The sequence below is a fragment of the Bos grunniens genome, chromosome 28 (assembly GCF_055505025.1).
Source record: "Bos grunniens cultivar Pamir isolate PY7600 chromosome 28, Bosgru_T2T1.0, whole genome shotgun sequence".
Classification (NCBI taxonomy): domain Eukaryota; kingdom Metazoa; phylum Chordata; class Mammalia; order Artiodactyla; family Bovidae; genus Bos; species Bos grunniens.
The window spans coordinates 36,274,881-36,288,591 of record NC_141192.1 but is presented as its reverse complement, the minus strand read 5'-3'; the positions used below and the strand labels follow the sequence as shown (position 1 = coordinate 36,288,591).

Sequence of the window (13,711 nt, the reverse complement as noted above, 5' to 3'; positions counted from 1 at the left end):
AGGACTGGAAAAGGTCAGTTTTCATTCCAATACCAAAGAAAGGCAATGCCAAAGAATGCTCAAACTACCACACAAATGCACTCATGTCACACGCTAGCAAAATAATGCTCAAAATTCTCCAAGCCAGGCTTCAGCAATATGTGAACCGTGAACTTCCAGATGTTCAAGCTGGTTTTAGAAAAGGCAGAGGAACCAGAGATCAAATTTCCAACATCCACTGAATCATGGAAAAAGCAAGAGAGTTCCAGAAAAACATCTATTTCTGCTTTATTGACTATGCCAAAGCCTTTGACTGTGTGGATCACAAGAAACTGTGGAAAATTCCTCAAGAGATGGGAATAGCAGACTACCTGACCTGCCTCTTGAGAAATCTATATGCAGGTCAGGAAGCAACAGTTAGAACCAGACATGGAACAACAGACTGGTTCCAAATAGGAAAAGGAGTAAGTCAAGGCTGTATATTATCACCCTGCTTATTTAACTTCTATACAGAGTACATCATGAGAAACGCTGGACTGGAAGAAACACAAGCTGGAATCAAGATGGCCGGGAGAAATATCAATAACCTGAGATATGTAGATGACACCACCCTTATGGCAGAAATGAAGAGGAACTAAAAAGCCTCTTGATGAAAGTGAAAGAAGAGAGTGAAGAAGTTGGCTTAAAGCTCAACATTCAGAAAATGAAGATCATGGCATCTGGTCCCATCACTTCATGGGAAATAGATGGGGAAACAGTGGAAACAGTGTCAGATTTTATTTTTTGGGGCTCCAAAATCACTGCAGATGGTGATTGCAGCCATGAAATTAAAAGACGCTTACTCCTTGGAAGGAAAGTTATGACCAACCTAGATGGCATATTCAAAATCAGAGACATTACTTTGCCAACAAAGGTCCATCTAGTCAAGGCTATGGTTTTTCCAATGCTCATGTATGGATGTGAGAGTTGGACTGTGAAGAAGGCTGAGTGCCGAAGAACTGATGCTTTTGAACTGTGGTGTTGGAGAAGACTCTTGAGAGTCCCTTGGACTGCAAGGAGATCCAACCAGTCAGGAAGGAGATCAGCCCTGGGATTTCTTTGGAGGGAATGATGCTGAAGCTGAAACTCCAATACTTTGGCCACCTCATGAGAAGAGTTGACTCATTGGAAAAGACTCTGATGCTGGGAGGCATTGAGGGCAGGAGGAGAAGGGGATGACAGAGGATGAGATGGCTGGATGGCATCACTGACTCAATAAATGTGAATCTGAAAGAACTCCGGGAGTTGGTGATGGACAGGGAGGCCTGGCGTGCTGGGATTCATAGGGTCGCAAAGAGTCGAACATGATTGAACGACTGAACTGAATCAAGTTTTTGCCAAAAAAGTCTTGAGCTGTTGCGTTATGCTGATCAACTGCCTTCTTACGATCCAGTTTAGAATGGAGACCAAATACATGTTTTGTAGTTTCTTCAGCTGCGTTGAGCAACCTGTTGGCAGCATCGTGAAGTCTCTCAGTACTTTCCAAAGCTGAGGTGATACATTCTTCTTCAACAAGCTGTAATTTCGTTTCCTGCAAATGTCTTTGAGTGGTTTCAAGTTCCTGTGTCTGTCTTTGCAGGTCAGATTTGCACTGGTTAAGTTCATTTTTACTATCCATAAACAATTCTGTAACCCTATTTAGCTCTTCCTCAATAGCAGCAATTTTTTCAACCGATTCTACAATTTCTTCCTCTTGAACAGTTAGTTTTCCACTCAAAACTCTAAAATTTTCTTCAGAAATGTACACTTCATTTTTTTCACAAGTTGCAGCAAGATCCTGTTTCAGATGTTCTCTCTTCTGTATATTCCTTAATCAGAACTTTTTTGGTGAGTTTCTGGTTAATGTCAGGCTTATTGAGTATGTTCTTTGCTTTATGAGCATATTCCAATGTACTCAGAGTTTCCTCCAGATTGAGAGATGCAGGAGAAACTGTTGCAATGATAGATGTTCTTGTATGTCCCCCAAGAGAGTCCTGGAGGATTCTAGTCAGTTTAGGTTCTCGATAAGGAACATGAGGTGTTCTTTCTACAAGAGCAGTAATAACCCTTCCCAGAGTCAACAGGGACTGATTGATATTTCCAGCTTCCCGAGCTCTCTTGTCAACTGCTCCAGAATGGCCAATGTTCTCACTGACTGCAAGATCAACCAGGTTCAGCTTTCCAGTTTTAACAAGCGCCTCTCCATCAACTGTAGTTTCTTTCATAGGTATTGTAACAGAGAAAACTGAGCGGGATAGACTAGAATAGGCATTCATCAAAGTTGCTTGGCTGTCCTTTTTGCTGCCCCCTTCTCCAAAATTTGATAGACTTCATCCTTGTTGGATACTGTAATTTCTTCTAAACCTTTGATTATCACTCCCCTCTTGTTATGGGGATCATCAAACATCTGCAGGCTCTCAGAAACATCAGAAGACGGACTAAGGAGATAAAAGAGCTCTTCATTATAGATTTCCAATAGCAACACTTTTACTGACAATTCAGTACCATTATCAGTAAGTTTCTCAAAAATCTGATGAAGAGTATGTGGAATTATACCAGCCAAAGGATCCTCCTCTCAAGTATACTCTTCATTAGGGGGCCTTTGACCTTCCATTGTAAAGGTTTTTCCAGCGTGGGTTTGGCCATATGCAAAAATAGTGCAATTATAGCCCATAATAACTTCATCCAGAATTGGATAAACAACACTTCGGTAAATGTCAATTTGTTTAGTATTTGCTCCAAAAACCGTATCAAAAGTGTATGTTTCCCTTGAGCTTTTGTCCGCCAGTCCTCCAGTTCGAACACTGACTTCCTTCCACACATGATCCCATTCTACTACCGAATGGGCATTAGCTTTCCGCTCTGCCAAATTAAATGGTCTGCATCTCACCACCACCTGGATGCTCTCCGCCCACCCCTGCAGATGAGCTCGGCTGAGACGCCACGACCGCCCCCAAAGAAGGCCGGGCCACGGAGCCGGGCGCCCTCCTCCCTTGCCGGGCACTGGCACGCTTTCGGAAATCGCCATCAATTTCCGATGCGCCCGCCCCACACCAGCCCGAACCCCCCAGCCACAAACCTAGTCTCCGTTCCAAGCCCAGGAAACCCGAATCCCTGATTCTTAATGACACAGTACCCCTTTGATTATTCTGTGAACAATGGAACAATGTCTATATATGATTTATTAAAATAATTTAGTGCCAAGTCATGTTACTAATGTTACAATGATGGGTGACATAACATTATGCATTTTATAGCCCTGCCTTGATTTATTTTTAATTTGACAAATGTTTATTGAGCATTCTCTTTGTGAAAATTACTGTGCTAGGTATCAGTTGTGAAAAATATTCTTCTTAGAAAGCATATCAAGAATTTAATATTTAGTACTTTCCCTGTGGTTTCTGGTATTTTGTAGTGGCTAGAACCAGGCAGGCCAGTTAGCTAGGTTTTGATTTTTCACAGTACTGGCTGTCGTTGCCTTGGTCTTTAATATAAGAGCTGATTTCCAGTACTAAAAATGAATTCTCTCGATTCTCTAGTAGGGGTGGCATGTAGTAGTCAAGGCACTGAAATAGGCCAGGCATCCAGTTAATATTGAGATCCACCAAGATGGAGTAGAAGGAGGTGAAGCTCACCTCTCCCAACAAGCACATCAAAAATACATTTAAATGTGGAACATTTCTCACTGAAAACTAACTAGAAACTGGCTTAGAGTCCTGTACAACCAAGGATGTAAGAAAGATCCACACGGAATCTTGTAAGAAGGGAAGAGAAGTGATCAGGTTGGGACCTGTGCCTTTAGAAGGGGACTCAGAGGAAAAGAGAAATTATACAGGTGGAGATTTGTCTCGGGGAGTGAGCAGTTCTAGCCACATGTTGCGTGTCCCAGCCCAGGGGTCTGGCACAGGGAACTTGAGTTTCTTTGCTGGTTGGAGAGCTGGTGGGACTCACAGGAGGGCTATGGGAAGCCCAGATTTTGCTCATGAGCTGTGGGCATGCGCTAGCTTGCTCCTAAAGCGGGGTGGAGAGGGCAGATTGAAAACTGTGGAGATGGCTGCTTGGTTTCCCTCACCTTCGCTATTGCATGCCACGGCCTGAGCCCAGTGAACACTCTAGCCCTGCTTACTATTTGCTAATGATGAAATGTCAGAAACAGAAAACAGAAACAATCCTGTCTAAAATTGCATCAAAAATTATAAAATACCCAGGAATAAACTAAGGAGGTGACAAGACCTTTGCCATGAAAACTATAAAACTTTGTTGAAGGAAATTGAAGATGATACAAAGAAATATATTTCATTCATAAATTGGAAGAAATAATATTGGTAAATGTCTCTACCACCTAAAGCAATCTACATGGCATCTGGTCCCATCACTTCATGGGAAATAGATGGGGAAACAGTGGACACAGTGACAGACTTTATTTTCTTGGGCTCCAAAATCACTGCAGATGGTGACTGCAGCCATGAAATTAAAAGATGCTTGCTCCTTGGAAGAAAAGTTATGACCAACCTAGACAGCATATTAAAAAGCAGAGACATTATTTTGCCCACAAAGATCCATCTAGTCAAAGCTATGGTTTTTCCAGTAGTCATGTTGGACACGACTGAAGCAACTTAGCAGCAGCAGCAGTAGCAGCAGCATGTATGGATATGAGAGTTGGAGTATAAAGAAAGCTGAGTGCCGAAAATTTGATGCTTTTGAACTATGGTGTTGGAGAAGACTCTTGAGAGTCCCTTGGACTAAAAGATCTAACCAGTCAATCCTAAAGGAAATCAGTCCTAAATATTCATTGGAAGGACTGATGCTGAAACTGAAAGTTCAATACTTTGGCCACGTGATGCTGGGAAAGATTGAAGGTAGGAGGAGAAGGGGACAACAGAGGATAACATTGTTGGATGGCATCACTGAGTCAATGGACATGAGTTTGACTAAACTCTGGAAGTTGGTGATGGACAGGGAGGCCTGGCGTGCTGCAGTCCCTGGGAGTCGCAAAGAGTCATACACAACTGAGCAACTAAACTGAATCCCTGTCATATACCCATGACATTTATCACAGAGCTAGAACAAATAATCCTAAAATGTATATGGAAACAATCCCAAAGCAGTTTTGAGAAAAAAGAATAAAGCTGGCGGTATTATGCTCCTGACTTCAGACTATACTACAAAGCTGCAGTAATCAAATAACATGGTACTGACATAAAAAGAAATACATAGGGCTATGGAACAGAATCAGAGAAGGCAACGGCAACCCGCTCCAGTACTCTTGCCTGGCAAATCCCTTGGATGGAGGAGCCTGGTAGGCTGCAGTCCATGGGGTCGCTAGCAGTCAGACACGACTGAGTGAATTCACTTTCACTTTTCAGTTTCATGAATTGGAGAAGGCAATGGCAACCCCCTCCAGTGTTCTTGCCTGGAGAATCCCAGGGACGGGGAGCCTGGTGGGCTGCTGTCTATGGGGTCACACAGAGTCGGACACGACTGAAGCGACTTAGCAGCAGCAGCAGCAGCATGGAACAGAATAGAGAGCCCAGAAATAAAGCCAAGCACCTACTGTCAAGTAGTCTATGACAAATGAGATAAGAATATCAATGGATTAAAAACAGTGTCTTCAATAAGTGGTGCTAGGACTACTGGACAGTTACTTGTAAAAGAATGAGATTAGAATGTTTCCATATACCATATACAAAATAAATTCAAAATGGATAAAACACCTAAATCTTAGACCTGAAGCCATAAAATCCTAGAAGTGAACATAAGCAGAACATTCTATTTAATATACTCTGTTAGTGTACCTGAAATAAATATAGTACTGTAATCATTGATACTTCAGCAAAAACTTACACAGTTATGTACATCAAGGGCTACTTGGCTCATAGTTGTGACTGATGACATAATGCACTGACCATTTCAGCCATTTGTTTTGTTCTTGTTGTGCTCCCTTATTCTTTTTGGTTTATCTGAAAATTTGTGTTTAGGATGAGATACTGAAATTGTTTATCAAGCATAGAGTAAAATAGCAATTGAAGTCTAGTAAACCGCTCTGAGCTTTTTTTTATATTTGTTACAGCATAAATACTCTTTTCTTTCCCCTACTCAGATTACTTGACAATTCCCTATTATGTCCGTATTGTTTTGCTTTTTTCATACTTCCGTTTTACTTTGTTCTCACTAAATTGTATATCCTTCCTTTAGTTTTCCTGCCAGTTAAATACTGCTTGTTCTCCAAAGTCTATCTACAACAGTCCCTCTTATGGACTGTTTTTCTCAAATGATTTGTTTATGTTGCTATTATATTGTCAGTTGGGCTTAATTCTGTGTAATATCCACAGCACCTTCTCTCCCTGAATTTGTAAGTATGTATACTTTTTTTACCTCTCTAATTGGTTCTCCTGCATTTATTATAAAGGTTGGAGAAGGAAGTGGCAACCCACTCCAGTGTTCTTGCCTGGAGAATCCCAGGGACTGGGGAGCCTGGTGGGCTGCCGTCTGTGGGGTCGCACAGAGTTGGACACCACTGAAGCTACTTAGCAGCAGCAGCAGCAGCATACTCCCAGCTACATGTAGCAGCTTCTGAATTCTCTGAGGACACTGGGTATAGATCATTTATGTTCTTATTTCTTAGTATGAAGCAGAAGTAAGTGATTTATAACATTTAATAGATTATTAAATTTGAAAGGGAACCACTAGTCTTAGGACATACTTTTATAAAATACACTTCTAATTTTTTATAATAACAAAGAGTCAAAGCTGTAGATTTCATTTCCTGTTTAAACTATCAAACTTTAGATACTGATTTGTTTCATGCAGATGCATTTGAATTTGACATTCATTGGTAGAAAATGAGAGATTGCCTTTTTTTACCTCTCAAATTGGTTCTCCTGCATTTATTATAAAGGTTGGGAGAACAGAATTATTGTTAGCATTGAGTGGTCAGTCACTGTAAATTATGTATGTGTTCCTGGAAATGATCCCAGAAATATCTTAAGCTACAGAAACTTCTAATCAAATGCAAGACTTACTTTTTCAAAAGACTGTTTCAGTCTCCTAGGATACTTATTCAGGCTAATCTCTTCCTGAAAGAGAATGTTTCATAATTCTAGCATATATTTTCTTGCAGAAAATGTAAACATTATATCTGATATGTTTAATTGGTTATTTGTAATTCATAATTATGGATGCTTACTGTGTACTCTTTATATGAAAGACATTTTTGTTTATTTTAGTGATTTTCAGAGATACCCACCTTATTATTATTAAAAGTTTATGGAGAAATTAGAAGTTATTAGAGAGTCATAGTTATTACTCTCTTTGAATCTCTACATAAAAACAGATGTGTGCTGATGGGAAAACGTGAAACCCACAGACAATATAATATCTAAGAAAACCTAGGTGACAAGTTATCCCAAATCTGGTGGCAGTAAGTGAAGAGGAGGAAGTACAGGGAAGACAACGTGATTTCTGCCATCTTTGGAAACTGGTAACAAGTATTAAATAGAAATCATGGGGGACTACGTGAAACTGGCAGCTAAAACTAGAAAGACGCAAAGGAGCTGTGATAAGGAGGGAAGTTTCTAGAGCAATCTTGGCCTGTAGACTTGTGAAACCAACCACTAAGGCTCTTCCAATGACCGAGTCCTCCTCTGAGGGAAAATTGTTGGGAATCCAGTTCAGATGGAGCAAGGTTGAAGGGACAAAGGCTAGAGAAGGGCCAGGTAAAAGTAGGGCAGGGAGACAACCAATAGATCTCATATCAAAAAGTCCTTGCTTTGTCCAGTGGGTGAAAACAGCAGAACAAGTTGCTATAGGACCATGAAGTTACAAAAGCTATGCTGTCCCGCCCTCCTTTCCTAAGGATACAAGAAAGGTCGTTTCAATCTTTATCTGTTTATTAGACTTAATTCTGCTCCTTATTTGTCTCTTTGCTTTTAAAGTATATACACACACACATATATATAGTTATATATATGAATGTAATTATATATAATCATACATAATTTGTATATAATCATGTATAATTTATAAATAATCATGTATAATTTATATATACTATATAAGTGGAGCAATTTAATTACATTTATTTATATAATCATTTCGGAGAAGGCAATGGCACCCCACTCCAGTACTCCTGCCTGGAAAATCCCATGGATGGAGGAGCCTGGTAGGCTGCCGTCCATGGGATCGCTAAGAGTCGGGCACGACTGAGTGACTTCACTTTCACTTTTCACTTTCATGCACTGGAGAAGGAAATGGCAACCCGCTCCAGTGTTCTTGCCTGGAGAATCCCAGGGACAGTGGAGCCTGATGGCTGCCGTCTATGGGGTCGCACAGAGTCGGACATGACTGAAGTGACTTAGCAGCAGCAGCATATAATCATTTACAGTTTTCCTTTATGTATATCAATGTAATTTTCTGTGTCAGAGAGAGGATAAGGAACAGAATAATATCTATCCATTAGACTTACAACTTTTAAACCAGGAATTTATAAGAAACATGATTACTGTGCTAAAGGTTCCAATGGATAAGGTAGATAGCCTGCAAGGACAGATGGGCAATGTAAGCAGAGAGGTGGAAATTCTAGGAAACGATGGAAAAGAAATGCTGGAGATCCAAGACATTGGAACCAAAATCAAGAATGCCTTTGATAGGCTTATGAATAAATGGGAATTTTCTGAGCAAACAATTTCTGAGCTTGAGAGTACTTCAAAAGAAGCCTGCAAGACTGATAAAAAGAAAAATTACTGAAAGAAAAACCAAACAGAATAGAGTATCTGAGAACTATAGGGCAACTACAAAAGTTCTCTAGGATCATGAAGAAAGGAATAGAAGAAATATATGAAATAATAAAGACTGATGATTTTGGCAAATTAATGTCAGACAGCCACAGATACAGGAAGTTCAGAAAATTATAAGAAGAATAAATGAAAAACCCCTACATGTAGGCGTATCATTTTCAGTGTACAGAAAATTTAAAAGTCCAGAGAGATGCCAGAGGCAAAAATGTCCCTATAAAGGAGCAAAGATAAGTGTTACATTCAACTTCTCAAAACACCATTGGAAACAAGAAGAGACAGTCGTGAAATATTTAGTGTTGAGGGAAAACAACAACAGAACTCTGCCAACCTAGAATTCAGTATCCTGCAAAACTACCCATCAAAATGAAGATTGGATAAAGAGTTTCTCAGATAAACAGAAATTCAGGGAGTTTTTTTGCCAGTAGACCTGCTTTGTAAGAAATGTTAAATAAGTTCTTCAGTAATAAGGAAAATATATAGGTCAGCAACTCAGATTTTTAGCAAGAAAGCAAGAGCACCAGAGAATGAATAAGTGAAAATAAAAAGTGTTATTTTTCTTATTCTTAATTTCCTTAGCAGATCTTTGAAAATAATAATAGTAATACTGTGTCCAAATATATTTATATGAATTCATTCAATAACTTTCCAGACAGAAAGCATCAGGCCTAGTGGATTATTCACTGGTGAATTCTATCACACATTTAAGGAAGACACTATACTAATTCTTTATAATCTTCTTCAGTTGATTGATGCAGAAGGAATATTTCCTAACTCATTTATGAGACCAACATGACACTCTCATATCAAAACATGATACAACATTAAAGAATATTGACCACATTTTAGCCCACAAAGAAAAGCTCAGTCAATTCCAAAGAACAGCAATAAAACAAACAGGACTTCTAAAAACAAAACTAAAAATTAAAAAAAAAAAAAGCTCCCAAAGGGACTTTTATGTTCCTTCTACTTGAAAATTGCAAACTACATTATTAAATAAATGTTAGGTCAAAGTCTTGAATATAGTAAAAATGAATACATGATATTTTAGAATATGTGGGCATATCTAAGAAGGTTACCAGGAGAAAACTTTTAGCATCAAATGCATGTATTAATAAAAATTAAAAAGAAAATAAAATGAATTAAGCAACAGATAAAAACTAGAAGAACAAAGTAAACAAGAAAAAGCAACAGGATAGGATTAATAAAGATAAAAATAAATTTAAAATTGATTTCTTGAAAAAAATCAAAGTACAAATATTAAAACATTAGAGGTTACATAAGGATATGAAACGGAGAACAGTCAAAATTTTGTATAAATTTAGTAAATTAAATCCTAAAGGACTATTTGCTCAATTATATGCAACTAGATTTAAAAATTAAATACACTACAGAAAACCTAAACAGACTAATTGTCATAAATAAAAGAATTTCCTGATAAAAAATGCACCAGGATTAGATAAACCTCAATTTAACTATACAGCTTAAATTATTCCAAAGATAGGGAAAGTGGGAAATTTTCAAATTTATTTTGTTAAGTAAATATAACATGGATTCTAAAATCTTAAAAAATTATTTTGGAAAATTATAGAATAATTTAAAATATGAATATTGACTCACAAATCCAAAGTAAAATGTTTTAACAGAAAACAGTGTTGCCTTAAGACATACATCATAACCAAGTGGGGTTTATTCCAAGAATTCAAGAATGGCTCAATACCAAAAATTCAATTAGTGTAATTCTTCATATTTGTAGAGCTCAGGAGAAAAATCCTTTTGACATCTCTGAAGATAGGGAAAAATCACTTTACAAAACTTACAATCTATTTTTCAAAAAACAATAAAATAAGAATTGATGGATATCTCCTGAACATTTATTTTACAAACACACACACACTCACATATACTCACACACTTCAGTTCAAAACTTAGCACCTTATATTTACAGGGGAGATGCTAGTGGTTTGAGGTGGATATAAGTTAAACACACATGCTCAGTTTCAGTATCTCTGCTATGCATGTGTGGGTTGGAGGAACAAGCCACTGTTATTAGGCATATAGAGTTAAGTTTGCATATTACATTTCTAGTTGCAGATGATTTGATGATATATCTGAGTCTCAAATGAATCAATGGAAAAACTACCCGAAATGAATTTATCAGAGACATCTATAAAATAGTGGGTTACTAAAGCAGTGTATCAACAGCCTTCATATATTTAGACCAGTTATAGGGTACACTGAAACTTCCACATCTATGGAATGATGCTTTTGTACACATCCATACACACATACAAACTCGAATTTATGTTAAGTTCAAAGGAGACCAATGATTGTCTTAGACCAATCATTTATCAATAGTAATGAAGTGGTCCCTCAAAAAAGAAAATTCGTAAAAAAAACAGGATTCTTGTTTAATGATATTCACACATGACTTTCTGGTGTTACTTTTTTTGTGGACTCAGGGCAGATACAGTAAGAGGATCTTTAAGATTTATGTCAGCCCAGCACTCCAATGGTTCTCTGTTTCTATGACTGTTCTATACGTACTGTACCTATGAAATAACACTGTTGATTTTTCCCTACTGGTGGGTAGAACAATATCAAGAATTCTGTCTCTTCCAATTTCTATGACATCATTTTAATTAAAAGTATTTCTTCCCATAATGAAACATGATAGAGCAATGTTTTATCTTCACTGACTCTCATTTCAAAATATCATTCACAATGATAAATAATGCATTAGTGTATTAATGATGCATAATAGTTGCGATATTCCAGATGAACTGTTCTCATGCAAGTGAGAATTTTTGAATAATAAAAATGTCAGTATATGATAAATGCTGGATGATATGAGAAACATTCACCTTAAAAATCGTTTATGAAACATAAATATCAGATACTTTTTAGTCTTTTCATAAAATTTATAGGAATAAAACATTATAGGAAAATAAATATTGATATTATTGCTCTTTTATTCTGTTATTCATTGTGATATTCACAGAATTTTGAGCAAAAGGGAGGTAAAAGAAAGACCGGTTGTTTAGGAAAAAGCATATATTATTAATAGCCATATTTGTTTCTTAAAACCTTGTGTTTTAGTTATGTAATTATTTTTTCCCCAATACATTGAAGCAAAGCACAATACATGGTAATTGTGGCAGAAAGGAAATACCATAATGATGTATGCATACCCAGTGTATAAAGAATAAGTGATTGCATAAAGTTCTCATAGAAGTTATAAGAAAATGTCTAATTTGCAGTAGACATTTGTCTACTGAATCTAATATTTTCAGTAGATAATTATATTGGCCAGAATGGAAGTGTTTCCTAAATTACAGTTTGTAAGCTGTGTGGAAATAATTTATTTTTTTAAACGTACAATGATTCTGCTGCCAGTTAGGAAAGGGTGGTGTTTCACAAGGACAAAGATGATATAATTGAAATCCCCTAAGTAGGAAGCACTTTATGGACTATGTGAGTAATATAGCATCAATAAATTGTCATAGAAGCTAAAACCATTCTTGGAATATTTTAAAGATTTTAAAGAATTCTCATTGTGGTCAGAGATGAGCTTCTGATCAGTGTTTCTTGAGATGAAATGAAAACTTCATAAAAACACTGAGATATTAGACTTAAAAACAATTGAATCAAAAATCTGGGAGAAATACCCACTAACTCTAAGGCAGATGGAACCAGTTGGAGAAAAACCTACCTGGAGTTAACCTCTGACACACACAGATTCACCGCAGAGGCTGCACGTGGCAGGAGAGCCCAGTGTGAGCTTAATTCAATGTCAGTTTGTACGGATGTAACTGGGTACATTTTTTAAAATTTATTTATTTTTTAATTGAAGGGTAAATGTTTTACAAAATTTTGTTGTCTCCTGTCAAACCTCAACATGAATCAGTAATAGGTATACATATATCCCCTCCCTTTTGAACCTGCCTCCCGTCTCCCTCCCCATCCCACCCCTCTAGGTTGATACAGAGCCCCTGTTTCCTGAGCCATAAAGCAAATTTGTGTTGGTTATCTGTTTTACATACAGTAATGTAAGTTTCCATGTTACTCTTTCCATACATCTCACCCTCTCCTCCCCTCTCCCCATGTCCATAAGTCTATTCTCTATGTCTGTTTCTCAATTGCTGCCCTGTAAATAAATTCTTCAGTACTATTTTTGTAGATTCCATATATATGCATTAGAATACAATATTTATCTTTCTGCCTTACCTTACTCTGTATAATAGGTTCTAGGTTCATCCACATCATCAGAACTGACTCAAATGCATTCCCTTTTATGGCTGAAAGTGAAAGTGAAAGTGAAGTCGCTCAGTCGTGTCCGACTCTTTGCGACCCCATAGACTATAGCCTACCAGGCTCCTCTGTCCATGGGATTTTCCAGGCAAGAGTGCTGGAGTGGGTTGCCATCTTTTATGGCTGAGTAATATTCAATTGTGTATATGTTCTACAACTTCTTTATCTATTCATCTGTCGATGGACCTCTAGGTTGCTTCCGTGTTCCAGCTATTGTAAATACTGCTGCAGTGAACAATGGGATACATGTGTCTCTTTCAATTTTGGTTTCTTCAGGGTATATGCCTAGCAGTGGGATTGCTGGGTCATATGGTGGTTTTATTCCTAGTTTTTTAAGGAATATCCATACCATCTTCCATAATGGCTGCATCTATTTAGATTCCCACCAACAGTTCAAAGAGTTCCCTTTTCTCCACACCTTCTCTGGTATTTATTGTTTGTAGATTTTTTGATGATGGTCATTCTGACTGGTGTGAGGTGATATCTCATTGTGGCTTTGCTTTGCATTTCTCTGAGAATGAGATGTTGAACATCTTTTCATGTGTTTGTTAGCCACCTGTATGTCTTCTTTGGAGAAATGTCTGTTTAGATCTTTTTCCCACTTTTTGATT

General features: G+C 37.6%; 1 protein-coding gene and 1 pseudogene across 13 annotated transcripts in view; one reads left to right on the top strand and one right to left on the bottom strand.

Moving 5' to 3' along the window:
• RYR2 (ryanodine receptor 2) overlaps positions 1 to 13,711 on the top strand; it is an 820,811-nt gene that overhangs the window by 223,143 nt on the left and 583,957 nt on the right. The gene's annotated exons all lie outside the window — the stretch shown is intronic.
• On the bottom strand, positions 1,131 to 3,172 carry LOC147343131 (kinesin-like protein KIF11 pseudogene; annotated as a pseudogene).